The sequence below is a fragment of the Labrus mixtus genome, chromosome 18 (assembly GCF_963584025.1).
Source record: "Labrus mixtus chromosome 18, fLabMix1.1, whole genome shotgun sequence".
NCBI lineage: Eukaryota > Metazoa > Chordata > Actinopteri > Labriformes > Labridae > Labrus > Labrus mixtus.
The window spans coordinates 1,715,385-1,742,465 of NC_083629.1; the positions used below are offsets into that span (position 1 = coordinate 1,715,385).

The 27,081-nt window shown below is 39.8% G+C and overlaps 1 pseudogene; it reads right to left on the reverse strand.

Annotated features, from left to right (window-relative positions):
• Positions 1-4,951: 4,951 nt before the first annotated feature.
• LOC132993056 (protein NLRC3-like) lies at positions 4,952-26,947 on the reverse strand (annotated as a pseudogene).
• Positions 26,948-27,081: the final 134 nt, after the last annotated feature.

Genomic DNA, 27,081 nt, shown 5'->3' on the forward strand with positions numbered 1-27,081 from the left:
GTACTGCATAACCTCTAATTTGTTATTTGTTACTTTTTTATGATAAATTAATCCAAATCAATGTGTTCCTATGACAGCATTAAAATGATTAATCTGAATGAGATGCAGGTGAGTTCACTCATGGATGTTTCGTTTGTTTGTTGATTGAAAAAAAGAAATATTGCAATAAGATAACATTTTATTTGATATTTTTGCCATTAATGAAGACAACCTAAATAAACAGTTTTATCAATAAAAACACAATTAAGATATTTAAGCACTAACTGTGCAAGGATACAGCAAATATTGTACATTTTTATCTTGTAGAAAAAAGAGAAAGATCCACACACTGTCCAGCTCCCAATAAGCAACTTTATTATGAACAGGGCAGCGTTCCAATCCAAAGCATCTTCTTCTCTTAGTCTCACATTTCTTTATTACATCATGTATACCACAGGTGGGATTTAATTGATGAATCATTATCTATTATAAATGGATGAGGTAGCATTGTCTAATTAAAAATCTTTTGGTGAACCAAAGAGGAAACGCTGATATAATCGACCCTGAACCAAACTTCTGAAAGTTGCTGTTGTTTTTGAACTCGTCCTGTTTTTTTGTTTCTCTATGTATGCAGGACTCACACACAGCCAGTCAGCAGAACAACAAAGAGCAACAGAAGGGAAGACAAAGAGAGCAACACTAACACTTTGTCCACTGTTTGTCCACAGTCCAGTCCAAAGCTGCTCTGTATGCTATAAAGTTACTAAAGTATGGCCCTCCATCAAGGTTTCCACTTCATTGTTTGCCAGCTCAGTCCTTGAGTCCAGCTCTGTTTCCACGGCAACACATCCTCAGACTCACCACATTTATAAAAAGCAATAGAGGACATACATCAGAAGCAGAAACCTTTAGGAAATATTTTAATTGGACAGAGGCCCTGAAGTCCAGAAAAGAAAGAAAGAAAAAATCTTGTGCACACAAGTAAATATCTTGACGCATAAGATACAACATATTATTAGGAATGATATGGAACTGTAAGGTTCTTCTTCGTCCTTATCTTTTCGTTTTGTAAATGACTTTGGACTGGTTTTCATGGGGGAAAATAGAATGGGTTTAAGCTGAGGGTGCACAGAGTGTGTGCTGTGTCGCCTTTAAATAATGTAATAAGACTCAGGTAAAGCAGCAGCTGAGAAAGGACCTGTAGACGCCGACTTACTTGATACCAGCCATGTATCTTCTTATGTGATCCAACTACAACAAAAACCTAAACTCCTAGAAGAAGCCTGGACTCTTCACTCATCACAACACCGTCAAGTACAACCAAGGCCACCAGCGGCCCGGCAGACCAGCGTGAGCTACAACAAATTAACATTTTTCCAGCTAATTGTTTGATCACCAAAAACCTGCCAAAATAATGACATCCCTTGAGTGTCATTTTACTTTCTTTAGAGAAAAAAAACATGCTCAAATGCTAGCTAACATGGGGAACATGACACCCGCTAAAGATCCTGGCCCTCTTCTGGTTTCCATTTTGTTTTATTTTATATTAATCTTATGTTAAAGGCAGGGTTGGTAATTTTCGAAAACTAGCATGATTTTGCACGCAAATGTCAGCAGGGAGACAGGGAGGCGCGATTGGTTCATCAAATTGGTACCTCATGGCAGACATCTACAGATGACGGATTTTCTTTATTCCTTTTACAGAGCACATGAATTATTTATTTCTGTCAGGACCTGAAGACAATTTCAACCAAAATCTTAAAAAAGTGCATCAGGAGAAAATGACAAACCCTGCAAATATCGGATGTTGATGGTGCTGGTTTCTTACAGTAGGACAAAATGTTATTTTTGTTACTTTGAACAATGATACATCTGTGAAGTAGTTTTCCAAATTAAGCTATGCATTTTTTGACCTCCAACAACACCTACAGCAGGAAGGCAACAGATGTCCAAACAAAGACTAAACTGGAGCTGTTAGAGCAATTGTCCACTTCAGTTTGCACATTAACGGAGCATAGGTCAGCGTAAATTTGCTTGTTAAAGAAAGTGGGATAATGTGGACCAAATAAGTCACTGCCCTTTAGGGCTGTGCTGATAAAAAATAAGGGCTGGTGAACCAAGAATGCCCCTGTGAGCTCCACTGAGCTCAATAAGGCATGTTTTAAAGGTCAGGGTGCAGCAGTTAATCTGGAGAGTCCTGAATCGGAGCCAGGAGGCGGCAAAGGAAGACCTCTTTCTATCTCTCTGTCTCTCTTCTTTTACTCTCACACGCACACAAATAATCTTGTTTTTTTCCCCCATTCCACCCTAAAGGAGATGCCACGTTGTGGTCAGAGTGTTTGTGGAAAGCAAAGGCCCCGATTCCATCTGTGCAGCAGAAAAAGGGCATTGTCTAATTCACTGGCTCGGCTGCAGATACGGTTTGATTCAGTCTGAGAGGGAAAGATAGAACGAATGGAGGAGGGAAGAGGAGATCAGGACAGAGTGGGATTAGACTGTCACTGACAAGTCTAACTAGACACAATGTGAAATATCCCTGACAATCCACATCAAGCACGATCCCGCCTCGTCTGCACCAGAAAAGAACAGACTGAAATGTGAGATGAGCGTATAGTTCTATGCCCCATCATCTTTTCTGAAGGTCGTACCTTTAGGAAAGTCGCAGCATTTCCAGAGATAAAATGTGTCTTGCTGATCTGTTAGTGTCAATCTTGTGAGTCATAAATAAGAAATGCAGGGTTTAATTTTTCTAGTGTTACTTAAAGCTTGTGCATTTAACCAGTTGCAAATATAGTTGTTGATGTGTACAGAGAACATGATTTTACTCATTACCATACAAGGACACTAACTAGGGTCCCTAGGCACCCAAAGAAAAACCTTCAATAAGAAACATTCATCACAGCAAAATGTACAAGCCCCTGTTAAGAGTTTTTAGCTGGTTATGAAACAGACTGAATTTAACACTGATGTCTATTTAAGAGCTATAAAAGCAAAAAAGACCATCAGCAAAAAGGATTATTTATATGTCGTTATTTTTAATGCCACACCTAGCTCCACTCAGCTAATCATCTTGTCTATAAAAGCCTGGGCCCTTTCTGAATGTCCACAGTTATATCCACACATCCAAATTGAACTATCGTGGTCATTCAGTGGTCATGTTTTGTGTCCACCTCAGTATACTGGAGAAAAAGAGGATTTTCTGGCACAAACTTCACCAACTGACAAGGTGCATGAAGAGTGAAAGGCCTAGAAGAGGTCAAAATGCTCCAGCAACACTAGTAGTAAGAAGATCAACTTTATTAACAATTTAGACCACCTCAGTATACGGAACATTTCAGCATACTAAGTCTTTAGACAAAGAAACAAAACTTTCTGACCCAGAAACGGAGGAGTTTGTGAATGAAGTGAAGGATAAAATGGACATATGGGTAGTTTACTGCAGCAGGAGGATCACAAACTGAAGAAAAATCTGAGAATGACACCCCGTCGCTGCTTCATTCACGCTGTCCTCCTACAGCGCCAAAACATCCAGCGTTCATTACACACGAGTATATCTGCAATGTTTATATGTTTACGGGACCCACACTGACTTCTTCATATAATGATGAGTGCTCACGTCAGTCAGCAGTCTGCCTCACTGTATGATATTAGTAATCAAAGGTTTGATCAACGAACAAAAACGTTTGATTGTTGGTCACATTTTATCGTGGTAAACTCGGTCTGCTCTGTGACTCATTATGAGGATATATAGACTTAATGATCATGTCAGAGATGCCCCGACTTAATGTCCACACTTGAATTATTTACAGAATAAATACGTGCAGTTGATGAAGACATGCTGAGTAACGAGAAGGTGAAATGTGTGAAGCCATCGCCGTGTCTCTGTGCGCTCTGTGCGTCTTGACGCAGGCATCTTTATTAAAACTTAAAAACCACACTTGATGATAAATGCACGATATTGAAATATATTAATGAAAACTGGAGGCTCTATGGTCTTTGTTAGTCTAATGTTTAACTGTAATCAGTGATTACATTAGTGTACAAGTCCGGTCCTCTGAGGTCCGTCTGGGATAATGAAGGCGAGATGGCGCTGATGTTTTTTTCATAGATCACAAACTTTGCGTGGGAAAAGGCGTACGCCAGTTTCAGACCCCGTTTTGTGCGTACACAGCGGTAATAAATGAGACCCCAGAACCTTGAAGACCTGGATGTACCAAGAGCTGAGCCTTGCTGATGGGTCTGGTCTACAAACTCAACCTCAGATACCCAAAAGAAGTGATCAGAACGTTTGAGGTATTTCAACTGGATACGCAGGTCGGGCTGCAACAAAGACGGTCTGACCGACCGGGATATTCATCCTCCTTGAATACTGGTGAGGTGGTTTCTTTTTTTCTGCTGCTTTTTCTTTCTGGTAAACCAGCGATCGATTGACTTTTTCGTTGGTTTACTTCGGTTACTTTTTTCTTGGACGAGCTGAGTTTTTTTAGAGGAATGTCGGTGGATTATTTTTTTTTTGTGGATTAAAAAGAGACTTAGACACAATTTAAACTTTCATGGCTCATAATGTAAGTTTGGTTTGTTTGGGACTTTTAGTTTATTTTGGATTTATAAAGCGGTAAATTAAAGGGATATTTGTGTGCTCTGCGTGAAATAAAAGTTTTAATTACAACAAAAATATCCCTAATATCCCCCCTATATGAATCCAAAATAAACTAAATCAGAAGTGAACCAGAGACCGTTAGAACCGGACTCTTGAAGTGATTTGATGATCCAGGATCAGGTGATCCGGCTCACTTTGATCCTGTTTGGATCACCCTGATCCAGGTACAGATCTTTTTTTGTCACTTATTTTTTATTGTTGAGATCAGAACAAAACAGACATTACAGAATGGGGTCCATTGTTTTTCTATAATGTAGAACATTTAACCCCCCCCCCCCATTACCACTCCCACCCCCCATTACCACGCCGCCAACCATGAAACAGAGCAGCTGGACAGAGTGAACAGAGTCAGCTGATCTTCAGTCAGCAGTGTTTCTCAGACCGACACACCACACAGAGACACTGAAGAACCACGAGACCAGAACCTAAACCCAAACCCAAACCCAGGATAGGGAGGTTCAGTGAATGTGGTGTTGAAGGTGTGGAGGTGGATCAATGTGTTAGAGGAGACTCTGTAGAAGGACAGAGAGCCAGCAGGACAGTCCACATACACTGCTACTCTGTGAGAGACAGAGGAGGAGGAGGAGGAGGAGGAGATGTCAGTTTTTCTTTTATTGTGCCTGACATAGTAACCTCCATCAGAGCAGAACAGACTCCAGGACTGATCATTAAATCCAAACAAACATTCCTCACTGCCTCCTCTCCTTCTGATTCCTCTGTAACTCACTGATACATCAACCCCTCCTCTCCACTCGACCTCCCAGTAACAGCGACCAGTCAGACCAGTCCTACACAGCAGCTGAGGCCAATAGTTAAATCTGTCTGGATGATCAGGATATGACTGAAGCTTCTCCACATGTGTCACCTTCCTGTTCTTGTCAGACAGTTTCAGTTCTCTGCTCACTGTGTTTGTGTCCAGTTCCAGCTCACAGGCGTCTGATGGAGAGAACGAGACACAACACAGCTGCAGGTTATCATCTGTTCATTCATCAACAACTTTACTGACACTTACTGAGAGTCAATCAAATTTACAGTTCATATTCAGCACTGAATGATGTTTGACAGCACTGAAATGTAATAATCCACTTCTAATCAAGTTCAAATGGAGTTACCATGCTGTAAACAAATACTAATTTTAAAGTAAATAACTCGACAGTTTAAAAGTATTTTTCTGTTTTTTTAAATAAACTAAACTGTAAGATGACAGACATTATCTGTAACTTAACAACCCCCCTGTTATTTTATTTTTTTATCAAATAAAGTTTATTTCTCTTTTTTTACAGTCAAATTACTCTACAAATGATACGTTATATATTTTCTGTTTTCTAAGATTACATATTTAATAATCTGTAATTAAATATGTAGCTGGTTAATATAAAGGTGTATGTCCATACCAACAATATGATGTGTTTCTCTCATTTTAAGATCAATCTTATTGGTTTTATGTTCATGTGTACCTGACATTCAAACTCTGTCATTCTGGATATGACTTTGATGATGTAAGACTTTAACCACATTTCAGACTTTCAAGAGCTTTATTTTAGATCTTTAAATAACTACTTAGCCATCATGCTGAAGCACTAACACATGTGACATTCAAGTAGCCGACCACATTCCAGAAATGAAATCAAATGAGTGAATGCATGAATCAATGTCCAACATCAGGTATGGCTAATGGCCAACCACTGTAGTCAACACCTGACCCCAAGCTCGGTCGAACAACAGAGAAGATAGGGCCTTGATGGACTGACTCACTACATGCAGTTCAATCAAAGTTTAAATACTAATGTTGTTTTGTTTTTGCTTTGTTTTACACCCTGATAATGGAAGATAAATAATCACTGTAATATTTCCTCACAGTTTAAAAATGATTTAAACTTTGTAATATTTGCACCTTTCAGATATTTGAAGCATTTCCAGCAGCATTATTTTACTTATTAACTTGCTATAGTTAATGTTCTAAAGGCTTTTATTGTCTAAAGTGATCTTATTGGTTAGCTTATTAAATTAATTATTACACTGCATTATCATTTGTCTCACCTGACGTTAAAATATTGTTTTTTGGGCAGAAGTAGCGGACTCAGTTTTGATGTTAGGGCAACAACAATTCATACAATTGACATTGTATGAATTGACAGTTTACAATGAATCTGTTGATATCACATATGTTACTGTAGCTCGCTAGGAAAGACACATAAAACACAAATATGATCCAAACGATATTCTTGGCTGAATTCCTCTAACAACTGGTTTAATCTGCAGCCTGCCACATCTCTCACTCTTGACTCGACTGACCGCCGACAGTTCAATCCAGTTGAAGGTGAGGGGCGGACTAAACCATTCTGCGCATTCAGAAGGGGGGAGAGGGGACTTTGAGACAGACTCCACATTTTTTCCAGAAAGGAATTCTGAATGTTTGTTTATTTATTCAGACAATTTTAGTGATCTTATTTGAAGTTTAGTTTCTAACCCACCTTAAACTAAAAGAGTGAAAATCTTTAGATGTTTCTATTTTGTATTTCTTTAGTATGTTTTCAGTAGAGGATATTTCACAGTAATCTTAAACATTCATTTTTATCAGATTTGAAAAAACATTTCTACTGTTACAGGGTGTCCTAACAAGCGTCAGCGACATAATCAGCCTGATTCTATAGTTTCCTATTGGAGGGTCCTAACTGCCCGTGTGTGATGCAGGGCGTCATTTTCACCCTGATACCCTGTTTCTATTATCCTCTCTGTCGCTCGCATAGACAGATGAAGAACAAGGGAGGACGGGGCTCTACAGGTGTAGAGAGTGGTGCATTAATAAAATCCACATCAGGATTGAGATGTTGAGCTTGTGTCAACAACACAAATGTTGTTTTTATTCCAGCTCACTGCGAGTCGTTTATTGAAGAACAGCTCACCCACACCCGAACACGTGAACACATCACCCCTGTCCTGCAAAATCTCCACTGGCTCCCTGTCCCTTACCGTATCCAATTCAAAATCCTTCTCCTCACACATAAAGCCCTTAACCACCAGGCCCCCTCCTACCTCACGGCTCTCCTTCACCCTCACACTCCTGCACGCAGCCTCCATTCTTCAAAACCTCCTATCTCCCCCTCTTAGAACCAAGCACCGAACCTGGGGGGACAGAGCCTTCTCCATAGCTGCCCCCTCCCTCTGGATCTCACTCCCTACACACATTCAACACTGCACCGACCCTCCAATCACTGATCAAAACTCACCTCTTCAAACAAGCTTTTACAGTTTTTTCCAATTGCTAAAACACAATTTTGCAAACTAGGCTGGTTTTATCAAAATACTTAACACAATTCACAAAACCACACACCCAAACTGCAAAATGCCTCATATATCCTGCAAAATGAAGCACTGCAACCAAAACTACATATGGCATTATCAAAATCTAACTTTTGCACCAAATGGTACAGACTTCATTCATATTACCAGATGTTTGTCTAACCAACTACACACTGTTGGGCAAAATGAAAAGCACTCTCATCTTTAGTATGCTTTGCCATAATACTAAAATACTTTGAATTGTAGAAAATTCTTCAGATTGTTCACATGCACAGAAATATTTGCAGATACACACACATTGAAACATTTATTTTTTTCACCAAACAAGTCAGTGCAACATATACCAGTACAGTAAAACGGCTCAAGTTGGGCTGCACTCTCTGTCCAGCCTCTCGCATTATCAGTCCATGGTTGATGACATGATCAACTAAGGTTGCTCTGATTTCATTTGAAAGTTGTTTTCTTCTTTGGCCATGAACTCCTCTACCAGCTCTACCCCTACCTCTTCCTCTCTCTGCAACCTCTTCCCTTGTTGTTGTAAAAAAAAAAGGTGCTCACTTGTGGTCTTTTCATAGTGCTTACTTCCTGATTGAAGTGATAACAATTAACCATTGAGGTGTTTGGCCAGGTGGCACATACATTGGCCAATTAGCTCATGTAGTGTCATTTTGAATGGCAGTGTTTTGAGACGGCAAACATGTGACTTCATGTCAGATTGTTGCGTCTTATGCAGAGAACCGTGTTCAGTGCATTTAAAAAGTGCCATTTGAATTGCAAAATGTGTGTAAAGCAGAAAATGTGTTTAGACTTTAGGAGACTTGAGAAGAGGTTTTGCTCTGTGTGTCAGTTTAAATAATTGTGCTATGCATGTCATTTTAGTGTGTTAGCAATTGGAAAAAACTGTAATGTATGATTGTGATGTATTTCCTGTTTTCTGTAGTTTTACCTTTATTGTTGTTATCTTTATGATTTGTGTGTAATGTTGCAATGTCTGTTAGTCTGTCCTTACTGTACTTTTCTTTCTGTTTTTTAACTATTGTACAGTGTCTTTGAGTTTTGAAAAGCACTTATAAATAAATTGTATTATTATTATTATTATTATTATTAATAAATACAAAGCACCACACTTCAATTTGTCCACCTTCAAAATAAAATCAGCACACTTCAGTTTGTCCACCTCAAAATAAAAGCACCACACTTCAGTTTGTCCACCTCAAAATAAAAGCACCACACTTCAGTTTGCGCACTTTCAAAATAAAAGCACCAGATGTCATACTAATGTTTAGAAGGGGAAACTGAAATCACAGAGCAGAGAAATACTTAAATTGATGCAGTGAGGACAGCAAACGTGCGATCATGTGCAATGAGACACGATATCTAACGCTCCATGCTGTTAGGACACGGTGTTAATCAGTACAGTAGTTAACACTACTGTGTATAATACTGAATGTATTACAACTTGTAGTGGTTTCTTCGGTCTTCTTCATAAATCTTATGTTCTTAAACTGAGTTCTTTCTTAACCACTCTATAGTGACGACATTACACTGTTTTACGCGTTGAGTTGGCTTCACACATGTTCCCATGTGTCCACGGTAAAACTACCATGTTGCTCCGCCGTCACTCGTTTATTTTACTTAGACAGCGTAACACATAACAATACACTTTACTTCCTGTCTCCTGATCACATGACTACGGAAGTCTTACAGAATCACAACAAACCTTCAAAATAAAATAGGAATAATCTCAGTAAATATTCCCAAGATAAACACAAACATATCGTCTGCTATGCTCTAGCAAATCATAATCCAAACAATAATAATCAAACTTATTAATGCAAAAATGGCGCTTACACAACTGTAATTCTACAATTACTGAATCTTTAAATATTGCAGTTAGATTGTATTTCTGCAGGTCTTTTAAAGAACTTTACATATTTAAACATTACATCCTATCACAACGCTGCAAGTTACAGATGGTTTGAATCTGTTTTATTCAGTATTTCTTTGAGACTTTTGATTTTGTTATTTTACAGTTTTAAACCTGTGTTAACAAACTGTAGGCCTTTTGTTCCGGTTCCGGTGGCATGGAATGACTGAGTCCGACAAACATTTTGAAATAATTTGCTGAAGTAAGACTTATTTGTTATCTTGTGCATTAGGATTGAACAGCTGTTTGGTATGTGCAAAGATACAATTTACGTGCCCTCGAAAAGCATCACAATCATGCCTGCAAAAGGCACTAAACAAACAACATGCAGCGCTGAGTTGGCAGCTACTCTCCGGGATATCATGCGCGAGGAGACTGCCGAAGCGTTTGAAACAAAGTTGCAACCTGTGAATGAGCTGCTTACAACTTTAAAGGCAAGAGTTGATAAATATGAAGTGACCGTAAGATCTTTTGACTCATGCAAATCTGACAAAAGACTCTACACTGGAAAATGACCACAAGGCGCTTCAGAAAGAGAACGCAGTCTTGCGTCTGAAGCTGGATCAGCTCGAGAATCACTCTCGTAAATGTAATGTTTGGGTGCTGGGACTGGAGAACGGCATCGAAGCGGGTAATCCAACAAAGTTTATTAACAACTTTTTCTGTGACCTCCTTGGGAAGGAGAGTGTCGGCCCTTTTCCACCTGCAGTTATTGCCCATCGCACCGGCCCACCGCACAAGACATCACGCTGCATGATTGTGCATCTGTACAGCTCTGAGATTAAAAAGACAATCATCCGTTTAGCAGCGACCCGTGCGCCGCTGATGTACAGGGGTAAAAGAATCAGCATCTATCCAGACTTGAGTGCTGACACCATGAAACTGAGAGACAAGTTCAAGGAATCTGCGTAAATTGGATATAAGAAGTGGCTTCATCTATCCTGCCAAGTTGATCCTGACGCATCAAGATAAAACACATGTTTTTTCGTCTGCACAAAAGGCCCAGGAATTCTATGAGGAACACCTAAAAACCAGCTTGGATGACGAATATGATGCTCATTCACAAAACGATCAGTGAAGCAAATTACTGCGATGTTCCTTTAAATGATGTATTCCACACACCGGAATATAACGTCATAAATGGACAAGTCCTCGTTGGACTAAACAGAGATGGATGAAGCAGCTGAGTAAGCCATGACTAAAAGTTTTTATTATTTACCATTTTGGTTTATTATTCTGAGATACATACAGCTTCTTTCCCTCCACTAGGTCACAGTATAGTGACTATTATTTGCTTTACATTTAAATACTACCCTTAAAATGTATTTCCTAATACATGTTTGAATAAGTCTAATATTTATGGAGGATGTAGATATGTCAGGAGGGATTACCCACCATGCTACAACCCTGCTGTGTTAGAGTAGGGTGTGGAGGACTGGAGGAGGGTGGGACAGGGGAGGGAGGGAAGGTGGGGTTGAGAGAAAGTGGGTTAGTATTAAGAGGGGTGGAGGGGTGGGCATGGATATTGGGTCTGATCAGTTGTATTATGTGTTGTGCAACAGTAAGTTTGGATGAAATATGTCTGTTTAGGTCCTTCTTTCTACTTTTATTTTCTGTTATCTTCAGTAAAAATATTTTTAATTACATAAGTGCAAAGTGGAAAGAAATCTTATGGCTAGTTTGAAGATTTTTTCTTGTAATGTACAGGGCCTTAACAGTCCCAATAAAAGAGCAGCCTTCTTAGATTTGTTAGCAAGAAATCAAGTGGATATAGCTATGCTTCAGGAAACTCATCTGTTAAGGGAGGATGTAAATAAGTTAGAGAATGATCGCTACAGGGTATCTGCTATCTCCTCTGCTTTAAATAAAACAAAAGGGGTAATAACGTTAACACGTAACACATTCCCGATCTCCATTATTGGTGAAGGAGGAGATGAAGAGGGTAGAGTTGCCGTTGTTAAATGTATATGTCAAGGGCGGAAAGTGTCCTTTATTAACATATATGCACCAAATAATTATGACAACCTTTTTTTTGAGCGGCTAAATAAAGTTCTGGCTGGTTTATCTGAATTTGAACAGATAATTGGATCTGATATGAACACTATACTGGACCCAAAACTGGATAAATCAAGTAAAACACATTCCAATCTTCTTGCTACTAAGATATTAAAACATTTACTTTCAGATTTTAATCTTATTGATGTGTGGAGGGTACACAATCCCACATCTAAAGAATTTACTTTTTACTCAAATAGGCATAAAACCTTTTCAAGGATAGACTTCGTATTCATATCAGCATCCCTTGTTTCTTGGTTTCAAAACATAGAGATAAAGCATATGAGTCTGACAGACCATCAAGCATATAAATGTAAGTTATTAATCTCCTCGTTACCCCAAAGAGCCACTAGGTGGCGATTTAATTTAACTTACAAAATCAAGATTTCTGTGAACAATTTGAATTGGAACTATTCGAATTTTTAAAGGCCAATAGACAATCAGTTAATGATGCTCGGTTCCTCTGGGATGCATTCAAGGGTTTTATTAGAAATAATGCAATTTCATTTGCTTCAAAATTGAATAAGGAGCAGTTAAAGAAGATACATGATTTAGAAACATCACTCTCCATTCAAGAGCATAATCAGCAAGTAAATTACTCTGAAGAAACTGCAAAAACTTTAACAGAGGTAAAGCTAGAGTTAAATTCTTTACTAACACAAAGAGCTGAATTTATCATACATAGATCTAGAGTTAATCATCTTTTTTATGGCAATCGTCCTAGTCGCCTGTTGGCTAATAAATTTAAAACAGGAAATCAATTTACAAATATAGCAGCAATAACATTAGAGAATGGGATCAAATCAAATGACTCTAAGTTGATTAATCAAAGATTTTGTGACTACTACAGGCAGCTGTATACATCAGATCACAACTCTTCATCGTTGGCTAGAGATAATTATCTCAAGACACTTAAGCTGACTTCTCTTTCTTCAGAGGAATCCTGCGTGTTAGATTCTTTGTTGTCTCTGGATGAACTTAAACAATCTTTAGCCAAAATGAATAAGGCTAGATCACCAGGAATTGATGGCATTCATCCTGAGGTATACTTGAAATTCTGGAGTATCTTAGGTCCCCTATTGCTTGAAATGTTTAATACTTCGATCCAGAAAGGATCTTTTGGAAGAGATATAAATGCAGCCCTAGTAACACTACTCTTAAAAAAAGACAAGGATCCCAGTAACTGTGCCAGCTACCGCCCTCTGTCTTTATTAAATGCAGATGTGAAACTATTTTCTAAGGTGCTCTCAACTCGTCTTGAGAAATACTTGCCTAAATTGATACATCCTGACCAAAGCGGATTCGTCAAAAAGCGTCTATCGGCTGACAACATACAGCGTCTATTACATATTCTAGAGCATTCTGATCATCTTTTATCTTCAGCCATATTGTCAGTCGATGCAGAAAAAGTTTTTGACCATCTTGAATGGCCCTTTTTATGGTGTGTACTAAATCATATGGGTTTTGGCTTTAATTTTATCAACATGGTTAAAACAATATATGCAAACCCCTCTGCAAGTGTAGTCACTGGCAATATTTGTTCTTCTCCATTCAAAATAAGTCGAAGCAGTCGTCAAGGTGATCCAGTCTCTTAAATGTTGTTTATTTTGTCACTCGAGCCACTGGCACAGTCTATTAGGATATCACAAAACATCACACCAATAATACTTAAATCTACCAAGCATCATATATCACTCTTTGCTGATGACATCCTTTTATTTTTCTCTGATATAAAGAATTCACTTCCGCATATACTTAGTATCTTCGAACAGTATAGTTGTGTCTCTAGTTTTAAAATAAACTGGACCAAGTCTGCGCTTCTACCTATAAATCAAACAAGTAGAGACGAATGTGCACATTTCAATATACCAGTGGTCTCTCAGTTTAAATACTTAGGAATAAATGTATTTCCATGCCTTAAAACTGTTCATAAGAATTATGCCAGCACTCAGAACATGCTTAAAAATGATATGGAGAGATGGCATAACTTACCTATATTTCTCTCAGGCAGAATCTCAATAATTAAGATGAATGTACTTCCTAGGTTACATTTCTGTAGTTACATGTTACCCCTAACACCTCCTCCAAAGTATTGGGATAAAATACACAGCATCATCACAAGATTTTTATGGAAAGGAAGACGTCCTAAAATAAAACTTGCTAATTTACAAAGAAAGAAGGAGTTAGGAGGACTTTCAGTTCCTAACTTTAAATTGTATTTTCACTCACTCTCCCTTCGTCCCATTATAAATTGGTTTAATGACAATATTTCCATACTATGGATTAAAATTGAGAGGGACCTGGTAGCTCCAGCTGCGTTGAGAGACATTTTGTTTACTCAGCTCTCAATTAGTAAATGCAAAAGTAAGTATGGTGAAATAATAAATAAATAAATAATATAAGTGGAAAACTAAATGGCATGGTCAGCACGCCATTATTCTATAACAGCTCTCTGAGGTCTGGAGGATCACATTTTTTTTCCAAATCAGTGGTCTGAGTCAGGAATACATTGTCTGGGTGACATCATGGGTACATCTGGATTAAGAAGCTTTCAGGATTTAAAAGAAACGTATAAATTGTCAACCAATACTTTCTTTTTGTTTTTACAACTACGTTCTGCCATACGGGCTGCTAATATTCCAGTTGACCAGCCACCTGTTGTTTATCCAGTCATGATACTTATTAAGAAACTTTTACTTCTACCTAAAGGACATGTCTCCCTGATTTATAATACCTTATTGGAAAAAATACAAACTCCCTTAGCAATTGTATCAAAATGGAACAAAGACTGCTCTGAGTCATCTATAAACTGGGCAAATGTTTGGAGAAATATATCGCATTCATCACAAAATCTAAATTATAAATTAACAAACTTGTATTTCATTTATCTAACCTATTTAACACCTATACGGCGTTACAGAATGCATATTGATAGTTCCCCCCACTGCTCCTTATGTGAGTTAAACCAAATAGGGACATTCCTACATATTATGTGGGAGTGTCCACCTGTTCAAAAGTTTTGGGTGCAAATTTTGCCAATTACCTGCTCTCCTGAAATTATGCTTTTGAATGATGACTCCGGGCAGAATTTTAACAAAATTCAAAGACTGCTGTGGCTTTCAGCATGCACTGCTGCCAAAAAGATGCTGGCAGGAAGATGGAAGCCCCCTCACACTCTTTCTATAAATCAGTGGATCAGCTATGAAAACTCCAGGTTTGCAGGGTTGTGTTGTCATCCTCTTCTTTTTAAATTTTTGCATTGTAATTATGACAATGAAATGGATGTATGAATTACTACCTAATGAATTTATTGGATGATATACACCTGTAAAGGCTGTCAAAATAAATAAAAAGTTGGTCAAAAAAACCAAAAAAAACTGTATTGAATGTGTTTGATCGTAGTCATCTGAATGGAATGAGGTTCTTTTACTTTCATTTTGAGCTGCCAGTCATTTGGCCGTTTTTTAGGTTTAATGGAAATGTTTGTAATAATTTAGGAAATAAATGTTTTTTTCTGCAGAACTTTTGGCGTTGTCACTTTATTGAAGGTGTGTTTATGAAAATGAACATCAAATCAAAAATGATTTCTGCTGTTTTTAAAGTTGAAGAGCTCCACAAGCTCGGACAGGACATTAAAACCATAAATGTCAAAGTCACAAAAACTGCATGTTGTAAACGATACATTTCTGTTGGATGAGATGAATGGTGATTTTCTAATCACTGGATTATCACTTTTATTTCAGTTTACATTATTCATTGTCATTTTCAATATTTCCACTCAAACGAGTTTCCATCACCCTCACTTTCATCATCACTTTGTGTTACTTTCAGCCCTCATCCATGTGCTGCTATGTTCTAGGGCTGTCAAAGAATATTCAAAATTCAAATATATAATCAAACTTAAAAATTAAAAGAACATTCTGATGTAGAAATTAATATTTGGGGGAAAATAGAGCACTTGGACAAATGCAATCCTATCCTCATAAGTACACATATTTAATTACAACAGGTACAGGAGATTCTTAAACATTTAAAGTGACCACAGAAGCGCTGTAATACCTTTAAAACACGTTCTGCTCTCTGACAAGCAAACACCAAATGAACCACATACGGTGACAGAGATGAAGAAACATCTCTGATCTGGAGCAGCGGTGTAAAATATATATGGTGCTAAACAAAGCAAGTTATCTGGATCTGTACTTTCATCACCTTGTTCATTTAAAAGAGGGACAACAACGGGAGCTGAAGGTGGCTGTACTGGAGGAGATGATGAAGTAAAGTGTGGCAGTACACAGCGAGTGAGTGACACTGCCCGGTGCTGAACAAGATCAGCAAACTGCTGGAAACACGCTCTAATGGCTATGGGTGGACGGAATATCATAATCACAGGCTATATGAGAGAATTATATGCAGAACAAGTTCAGTTGTTTTTCTTTTTTTATGATCCAGAGAGCATGCGCTCTCAGTTTGAAGACAAAGCACGGAGCAGAGAGAGTATGGTGTTATATTTGTGCCTCATTCCTGAACGATCAATGAGCACTTTGAACACATAAACATATATTTTGCAAAAGGTTTGAATCATATTTTGTATAAAAGTTATATACAAAAGAAAAATCATATAGTTTGAACAAACAAAAATCCATACAGTGTTCATTAAATCAGTTTGAGTGCTTGCAACAATCCATACAAGTGTGCTTTAACAACCTCTCTCACTCAGTTTTCCTCGTGTGCTCTCTCTCAAAGTCTCTCTCTGTGCGCTGGTAGGCCGCCGCCCACTCGCTCACTGTTCTTCTCTCTCTCGACCCTGCTCACTCCGTGTGCGCTCAACTTTGCACGCTGTTACAAATGTGCCACAAAATCAACCAATCAGGAGTCAGGAAACGATAAACTATACACAATACAAGCACAAACTAACATGAAAATACCAACATAAAATGGCAAAGTCAAATTGAAATACTTACAAACATGTGTTTTAATACTATTGAGGATAATGCACTCTTCTGTCAGTAACATGGATAGACACGTTATCAGTCAGTAATCAGTCAAACAATGATTCAGGGATTATGTAAATATTATAGCAGTGACCTAATTGGAGAAGAAGCAGCGATCGAATTGGAGAAGAAGGAGCCAATCAGAATTGAGCTTTCCTGACTCCTGATTGGTTGAGCGCACACGGAGTGAGCAGGTAGAGAGAGAGAGAGAGAGAGAGAGAGATGAAAAGTGAGCGAGTGAGAGTGGCTTACAAGCACACTGAGAGATACTCAGTGACTTTTATTCAAAATATGATTTAAACCTCTCACAAAATATGTTTTTGTGCTCTAAAGTGCCCATTGAGCACTCAGGAATGAGACACAAATCACCATGAGAACCATATGACCATAACACCATCACCATAAGAAAGATTGGTGGTATTTAATTAAGGTTTTATGCTACAATACAGTCTATTCATTTATTTTGTTGTGTAAGTAAAAATAAATGAAATAAATATACCCTTACCTAATTACTTGCGTGGTTTTGTTGCTTTGCTCTCTTGTGCACATAATGTATAAAAATATAAATTCAAACGGTTCAAACTAACGTGTTTTTTTAAGAATGAATATTCAAAAGACCTTTTTGGCCATTTTTGACAGAAACTACTGTGTTCTGATGAATAGAAATGAAAACACACTCACACTTCCTCAGACCAGGATCCAGTCTGTGCAGTCCACCATGGTCCAACCTGGAGAAAGAAACCAGATCAGAATCTACTTTATCTTCATCTAAATCCAGCATCAGACAAGAAGCAGAGTTTATCATTCAGAAACAGTGAGACAGCTTCTGTGTGTGTGTGTCTGTACCTCAGTGTCTCCAGTCTGCAGTGTGGATCCTCCAGTCCAGCAGACAGCAGCTTATCTCCTCGTTCTCCTTGATGATTGTAGCTCAGGTTCAGCTCTCTCAGGGGGGAGGAGCTTAGAGCTGAGGCCAGAGACGCACAACCTTCTTCTGTGATCAGACACAATGACAGACTACACACACACACACACACACACACACACACACACACACACACACACACACACAAACGCAAACACAGACACACACACACACACACACACACACACACACACACACACACACACACAAACACACACACAGGTTAGACAGAGCGTGAGATCAACACACAGACAGCTTTGACATCAGATGTGGAAACAGTTCTGAACTGTTTCATCTGAAGAAAAGCTTCTTCATTACTTGATGTTTAACCATTATCCATGGTTTCTTTATTTCTTCGTTTGTGGGGATTCTTCTCTTCAGCCCACCCTGTTTGAGTCCACATCCTCCTGAAGGACTTTCCTACCACAGTGTTTGTTTGGAAGTCACGTTTCTAACTGTGGACCAACACATCAAACTGGTGACAAGCCTCTGAAACAGCTTCACTTTCAGAGAGGTCCTTTTATAATACAGGATCATAAAAAGACTAAAAAGAACTTAATATTTAACTTCCTTTATTCCAGTCCAGCTTCCTCAGACTAAAAGACTGGGAGTTATAGAACGAGCCAAGAGCTTTACAGCTTTAATGTGGTAACATACAGTAACTAAAACTTTAAACCACCACCAAGGCCCATTTAATAAATGATTCATCAAGAAACATGATCTTAGAGGAATAATCTGGATCCGCTGCACACTAACCTGAGAGTGTCCAGTTTACAGAGTGGACTCTTTAGCCCAGCAGACAGCAGCTTCACTCCTGAATCCTGCAGGTTGTTGTTGCTCAGGTCCAGCTCTCTCAGACTAGAGGACTGGGAGCTGAGGACTGAGGACAGAGCTTCACAGCTTCTCCCTGAGAGGTTACAGACACTCAGCCTGAAGATGATTCAGAAGAACACAAATGAAATCAATTACAAACAATAGTTGTTATTTCTGAATAAAGAGAACGACATTTAACTGTATAGTTATGTTAGCACGTACAGAGCTTTGTTTGAAGCCTCAGAAGAGCCTACTCTGAAGCAGAGTATTTCTTCAGGTCAAACACATCCAGATCTTTTTCTGATGACAGTAAGATGAAGACCAGAGCTGACCACTGAGCAGGAGATAGTTTATCTGTGGAGCGACGTCCTGATCTCAGGGACTGTTGGATCTCCTCCACTAGAGAACGATCATTGAGTTCATTCAGACAGTGGAACAGATTGATGCTTTTCTCTGCAGACAGATCCTCACTGATCTTCTTCTTGATGTACTCGACTCTTTCCTGATGTTTCCTGGTCTGTGAGCCACTTCCTGTCTGTGTCAGCAGACCTCGTATGTGATTCTGATTGGTCTCTAGAGAAAGGCCGAGGAGGAAGCGGAGGAACAAGTCCAGGTGTCCATTAGGACTCTGGAAGGCCTGGTCCACAGCACTCCGATATAAAAGTGTTGGGTCAGGTTTTTCTCTGAATACTTTAGACCTGGATGTTGTTTGTTCTTCTGACATCAGATTGACTCCAGAGTTGATGAAGGTCAGATGGACATGAAGAGCAGCCAGAAACTCCTGAACACTAAGATGGATGAAGCAGAACACCTTGTCCTGGTACAGTCCTCTCTCCTCTTTAAAGATCTGTGTGAACACTCCTGAGTACACTGAGGCTGCTCTGATATCGATGCCACACTCTGTCAGGTCTGAGTCATAGAAGATCAGGTTTCCTTTCTGCAGCTGCTCAAAGTTTTCCCAGAGACTCAATCATCTTCCTGCTCTCTGGACTCCAGTGTGGATCTGTCTCAGCTCCTCCATCATACTTGATGTTCTTCAGTTTGGACTGAACCACCAGGAAGTGGATGTACATCTCAGTCAGGGTCTTGGGCAGCTCTCCTTTCTTGGTGGTCTTCAGCACATCCTCCAGAACTGTAGCAGTGATCCAGCAGAAGACTGGGATGTGGCACATGATGTGGAGGCTTCTGGATGTCTTGATGTGGGAGATGATTCTGTAGGCCTGCTCCTTATCTCTGAAGCTCTTCCTGAAGTACTCCTCCTTCTGTGGGTCAGTGAACCCTCTCACTTCTGTCACCATGTCAACACACTCAGGAGGGATCTGATTGGCTGCTGCAGGTCGTGTGGTTATCCAGAGGCAAGCAGAGGGAAGCAGTTTCCCCCTGATGAGGTTAGTCAGCAGCACATCCACTGAGGTGGACTCTGTGACATCAGTTAGGGTCTCGTTGTTTTTAAAGTCCAGAGAAAGTCGACACTCATCCAGACCGTCAAAGATGAACACAACCTGGAACTCTTCAAACCTGCAGATTCTTGTTTCTTTGGTTTCAGAAAAGAAGTGATGAACAAGTTCCACCAAGCTGAACTTTTTCTCTTTCAGCACATTCAGCTCTCTGAAAGGGAATGGAAATGTGAACTGTATGTCCTAGTTGGCTTTGGCTTCAGCCCAGTCCAGAGTGAACTTCTGTGTTAAGACTGTTTTCCCGATGCCAGCCACTCCCTTTGTCAACACTCTTCTGATTGGTTCATCTCTTCCAGGTGAGGCTTTAAAGATGTCTTCTTGTCTGATGGTTGTTTCTGGTCTGTCTGGTTTCCTGGATGCTGTTTCAATCTGTCTGACCTCGTGTTCATCATTGACCTCTCCAGTCCCTCCCTCTGTGATGTAGAGCTCTGTGTAGATCTGGTTCAGAAGGGTTGGGTTTCCTGCTTTAGCAATCCCCTCAAACACACACTGGAACTTCTCCTTCAGGTGAGATTTGAGTTTTTGTTGGCACTCTGCAGCGACTGTTCCTGAATAAAGAAAGAACTGAAATCAATAAACAGATCTTGATATAGATCACATGACTATCTGAGTTTGGAACTTTAAACGTCTTTGTCCTTTTTCTAAAATACTAAATCTGTTAAAATGTTCTTACTGCTCTGCAGACAGTCAGCCAGCTCCTCCTGCTTCATTCTCCTCAGGAAGTGGAGAGTTATCTTCATAAAATCCTCTTTACAGCTTCTCCCCTGCTCTTCATCCTCACTCTGACTCTCTAAGCATTCTGGGTAATCTGGACTCAGAACCCTCTGGACTCTCTTCAGCTCGTTCTTCACAAAGGTGACAATGTTCTCCTCCAGCAGCTGGAACAGAAGGAGACACTGGATATTTAATATAAACTGGTACAACTCAACATGTGATTCATCTGTCAGTCTGAAGGTCAACAGAACAATAACTTAGCATTTAGTTATTGTAATGGTAGTATATGAAATAACAGTGTGTTGAACACACCATAAAGATGGAGTCCAGGTCTGTTGGATTCTGCTGGTCTGATTGATCTCTGTGAACCTCGGAGCTCTGCTGTTGAACTCTGTGACAGGAAATATTACACAAGAAAACAACGGGTCATATATTATGAAGCTCTGAGCCACGATATGAGTCTTTAAACAACAGAGACAGAACATTTACTTCATTTTTAATTCTTACCTTCCATCAGCAGGACGTCCATCTTTAAAGGTAATAAAACGACCTACAGATCCGTCACTCTTCATGGACACACAGCTGGGTCAAGGAGAGTCTGGTCTCTGTTCCTGCATCCTGATACAAACAAACAGCTGGTTAATGAAAGCATTTAGAACAAACATAATTTTAATCAGATTGTTCCAGTTCAAACTAGCAGATGGATAATCAGTAATCAGGAGGCAGAGCTGAAGTTCTCCACAGTTCTCTCTGTTTCTATTAGAACAGTATCTCACTCAGAATACAGACAACACTGTGTCTGTCCTCAAATTCTTTAGACTGATGAAATCAAAGTTAACAGAAGACGACTCAAACATAAACACAGCTCAGAAAGATGCCACCAGGAACAATAAAAGTTAGAAGTCCAACCTGCTTTTTCAGTGAGAAAGAACTCAGGCTAGCTACAGACAGATGTTCATGAAGATACTACCAGTGGCCACCAGGGGGGGCAGACGGACAACCTCAACATGATGAGCCACAGGACAAAGATTTATAAAAGAATGAATGATTACAGATCAAATGAATCCTCAATAAAGCCGACAACTGTGGCTCAGAACGTAGAGTAAGATGTCCACTAATATCATGAATACAGACCTTACTGTAAGTCCACAATCTGCCCTAAACTACTATTAGGATACAGAACAGATCCAGATCCAGGACTTGTCCATAACAACTTCAGTGACCTCAGCCTAGAACTCACTTCTGGGACAAAGTCTTCAGACTGACACCACTTCAGATGGGAGTAACTGCTGCTTGCACCATCACAGTAGTTTTTATCTTGTGATGATGTTCTTCAAGACAGCAGAGTCCAGGATCTGGATCCAACAGGGTTTGTAAAAAACTCTCAAGAGCTTTGAAGATCTTTGTCTGCAGTCTTCATGATACATCTGCTCACCAGTTTCCTCCAACGATCACTGGACCAAATGTTCAGTAAACCACCATGACATCATCCCTGATGGACTCAAAGTACCTCAGCTGGACTCAGGTACCATTCACTAAAACAAGGACCAAGTCTTAGGGCGGGTCACACTGGTCATCTGTACCGTGCTGTTCCCAAGCACGATTGCCCCCCCGCAGCGCCATTCCCACGCTGGCCGCGGTCACCCTACACAGGACTATCCGTGCCTAAGCACGATTACCTCGTACATAACGTCGTAATACAACACATGCACGCTTTATGTTATTATGAAGCGTGCTCAGTTTACAAACAGGCGGACGAGAGAGAGAGAAAGAAAGAGATGCGCAGTCGAGTCCGCGTCTGCACATCAGAGAAAAACACAGAGCATGACAGCTACTTTTCTGACTTTACAGCTTATTTTAAGCCATTTTAATCAGACACAGCAATAAATTAATTAATTGTTCTCTGATGTGCGGGCGTGCGCGCGGACTCGCGCGGACACCTGCGCATCGGAGAACAACACAGAGAACATGACAGCTACTTTGTGTCTTATATTGTGTCATTTTAGTCAGATACAGCCATGAAACTCTGGATTTCTCCATCATGAAGGCTGTCAGCGCTGTTTACCCGCGTGCTTGTGCTCGTGCATGAAGTGTACCGTGCTGAAGCACACCTCTCGGAAGTGTGCCAAAGCCAAGGAAGTGTACCGTGCCTGAGCACGATACGGAGTGTTCACACTGGTCAAACGAACTGGACTTTAGCGTTGAAGCGTGCTTGGGCGCGTACGGATGGCCAGTGTGACCGTGCCCTTAAACTATGTAGTCCAGGAGAAAGTGTAGTCAGATATTAGTACAATGGTCAACTGGATCAGCAGGAGGTATGGACCAGGTAGGTTAGTGAACTTAACCTGAACCTTTCAAGGCCCAACATCTCACCAGCAGAACCTCATCAGGTTCAGGTGTGGTGTTTCATTTATAACTCTTGCATACGCACAAAACAGGGCCTGAAACTGGCGTACGCCATTTACCACGCAAAGTCTGTGATCTCTAAAAACAAACGTGACAGTAAAATGTGTGCACCGGTAAGCAAACTGTGACCCAGGCGTACGTACATTTTAGAGGCATGGGAAATTGGTGACACAGACAGTGAAGTGGTGAATTGAAGCCAGCAGAATGTAAACGTATATTGATATCTCTCACACATTTTATTTCACTAAATATCAAACTTTACTGACAGATCCACGTCATCAGAATCATTCAAACCGGCTATTTTAATTAGGCTCTACGAGCGCATGCACTGAGCTGTTTTCAATAAATAACTTTCAATATGACAATATATAACTGAAATAAATAGATAACTGAAATAAATACATAAATAAATAAATAAATAAATGAATAAATACATACATACATAAATAAAAGTCCGTCACATACATATTTCATCAGTGCTGTCTCACCTTCCAGACAGACCTCAGAGGACCGGACTGTACACTAATGTAATCACTGATGAGGAAATCAGAATTAAACTAACACTAAAACCAAAGTGCCTCCAGTTTTTATTAATATCATTCAATATCCTTCATTTATCATCAAGTGTGTAATTTAGTTTGAATAAAGATGACTGCGTCAAGACGCACAGAGACATGGCGTTTCACCTTCTCGTTACTCAGCACGTCTTCATCAGCTGCACGTATTTATTCTGCAAATAATTCAAGTGTGGACATTAAGTCAGGTCATCTCTGAAACCATCATTAGGCCTATACGTATATCCTCATATTGAGTCACAGAGCAGACAGAGTTTACCACGATATAATGTGACCAACAATTAAACGTTTTTTTGATCAAACCTTTGATGAATAATATGATAGAGTGAGGCAGACTGCTGACTGACATGAGCACTCTGACAATATGAAGAAGTCAGTGTGGGTCCTGTAAACATGTAAACATTGCAGATATACTCGTGCGTAATGATGAACGCTGGATGTTTTGGCGCTGTAGGAGGACAGGGTGAATGCAGCAGCGACGTGGTGTCACTCTCTGATTTTTCTTCAGTTTGTGATCCTCCTGCTGTAGTAAACTACCGATATGTCCATTTTATCCTTCACTACATTCACAAACTCCTCCGTTTCTGAATCAGAAAGTTTATTTTCTTCGTCTAAACTTCCTGTTTTCACAGCGATCCAGCGCTGGAAACCTTTGCTCCGCCCCCTCGTTTGTATGCTTCTTCATTCACGAGCTGCTTTGCGTTGAGTGTTTATGGTTGATTGTGGGCGTGTAGAGGGCCGAACATGGGGCTAAAGTACGTGCGCACATTTCCAGGTGGATCGTGATTTATAAAGGGAACATTGTACGCAGGTGTGCGTACGAACAGTTTCATAAATCTGAATTATTTAGTGCGCATGCCATTTCCGGGTTTTTGGCGCACTTACATTTTTAGTATGGATTCTACGCACTCTTTTATAAATGAGACCCTTGGTCTGTGGACAAAGTCAGAACATCCAACATCCACCTGTGATACCTTTAGGATGGGATCAGATGGTTCTTCATGTTCACAGTTCATTCATTTGTTCACTCACTTTTGAATCCTAAACTCTCCAACATGATGACCTCTGATCAGCAGGTTCTGTCTTTGTCAGCTGCTGCTCTCATTACTGGATGTGATGTTGTCAAAGACTCACAAACACACTGACATGGTTTATCATGTTGACTTCAGTCACTGAATTCTTTGACAGGTGACTGTTGTACAGGTGAACAATGGGCTGCCACCTCCACCATTATATACTGATGACACTACAAAGTGCTGGACCACGACATGAGTCTTAAAACAAAGAAAATAAACTTCAGTTTTCAGATCTCACCTTCCATCAGCAGGAAGTCCATCTTTAAAGTCAACAGGAAGACCTTTAGACCGGTCACTCTTCATGGACACACAGCTGGGTCCAGGAGAGTCTGGTCTCTGTTCCTGCATCCTGATACAAACAAACAACATTATTAGTTACTGTGAGCAGCAGATGATACAGTGATGATGATGATGATGATGATGATGATGATGATGATGATGGAGTGATGAAGGTGGAGTGAGTGCTGAGCTGTGACATGGAGAAGAGTCATGGACAGTTAGAGATCCTCACCTCAGAGCTTCATGTTCCTCACACAGGGAGGTTTTAGAGGGAGGGACTCCCTCCTCTGTGTCCTCACACTGATTCATAGCAGAGCGCCCCCTGCTGGAAGAGCTGCACTCTGTCACTACAACAACACTGATGGAGTTCAGCTGATGAAGTCACATCCAGTCAAAGATCTTCAGCTGTGGAGGAAACAAAGAGAGGAAGCTGCTGATTCACCTTCATCATCATCATCATCATCATCATCATCATCATCATCATCACCTCACTGTCAGTCTACAACATCACATCTACCTGGTTCACCTTCATCATCATCATCACCTCACTGTCAGTCTACAAACATCACATCTACCTGGTTCACCTTCATCATCATCATCATCATCATCATCACCTCACTGTCAGTGTACAAACATCACATCTACCTGGTTCATCTTCATCATCATCATCATCATCATCACCTCACTGTCAGTCTACAACATCACATCTACCTGGTTCACCTTCATCATCATCATCACCTCACCGTCAGTGTACAAACATCACATCTACCTGGTTCACCTTCATCATCATCATCATCATCATCACTGTCAGTCTACAAACATCACATCTACCTGGCTCACCTTCTTCATCATCATCATCATCATCACTGTCAGTCTACAAACATCACATCTACCTGGTTCACCTTCATCATCATCATTATCATCATCATCACCTCACTGTCAGTCTACAAACATCACATCTACCTGGTTCATCTTCATCATCATCATCATCACTGTCAGTCTACAAACATCACATCTACCTGCATGGACAGATTACACACTCAAATATTACACACAAACTGCTTCTGCCCTCCACAAGCATACAGAGTTTGTCTTCAGAATAACAGAGGCCAACCCACAACCACACAGCATGTATTCCTTTTACATTCTGTTATCCTTTAATAATCCTATAACCAAGTCTGGGTTCTTTACAGAAAAAAACTAAATGATCAAACGTTAACTTCCTGTTGTGCATTGTGGTCCATGCACAATCTTATCAGGTAAAACAATAAAAACATGTGGAGCTTATCAGGAGGAGGCGTTACTGCAGGACTTTGAATCATAAAACAATAACAAGTCAAACCCAACAAGTCATTGATTAACCAAGAACACAGTCAGCTGATTGAGAAAGTTACGACAACTTCTTATGGATTTGTTAAGAATGAGTTTCACTGTAAATAAAAACTTCAAGTAAGAAAAATGTTAAAATCAAAATGATGTTCATAACAACACTTAAATATTTCAATCAGAAGATAAAGTGATGAAGTCAATGAAAGAAACTTCCAGAGCGGGCTCGTTTTCAATCCACCTGTTAGCATGGTTAGCATGTTAGCATAGTGACTGAGGATCATTGTGTCTCCTTCACTTCTACTGTAGTCAGAGCAGCTAATGAACCCGGTGGCTAACTGTTAGGAGTTTTCTTTTTACATTTAAATTAAATTAGTCTTTCAAGCAGTAAAAAAAAGTGTCTCTTACCTTCAACACGGAGAACAGTTCTGTGTCACAACAGGACAACGTCAAAGTCAAGTATCCTGACACCACGAAATACCTAGTCTAAAGTCTAAGAATCGCCATAATAACAGGGTATCAAAGGTCACAGCTTTATAACGTTTATGTTTATTGTGTCAGATGATCTAGATAGATCCTTTACTGCTTTGATATCAGA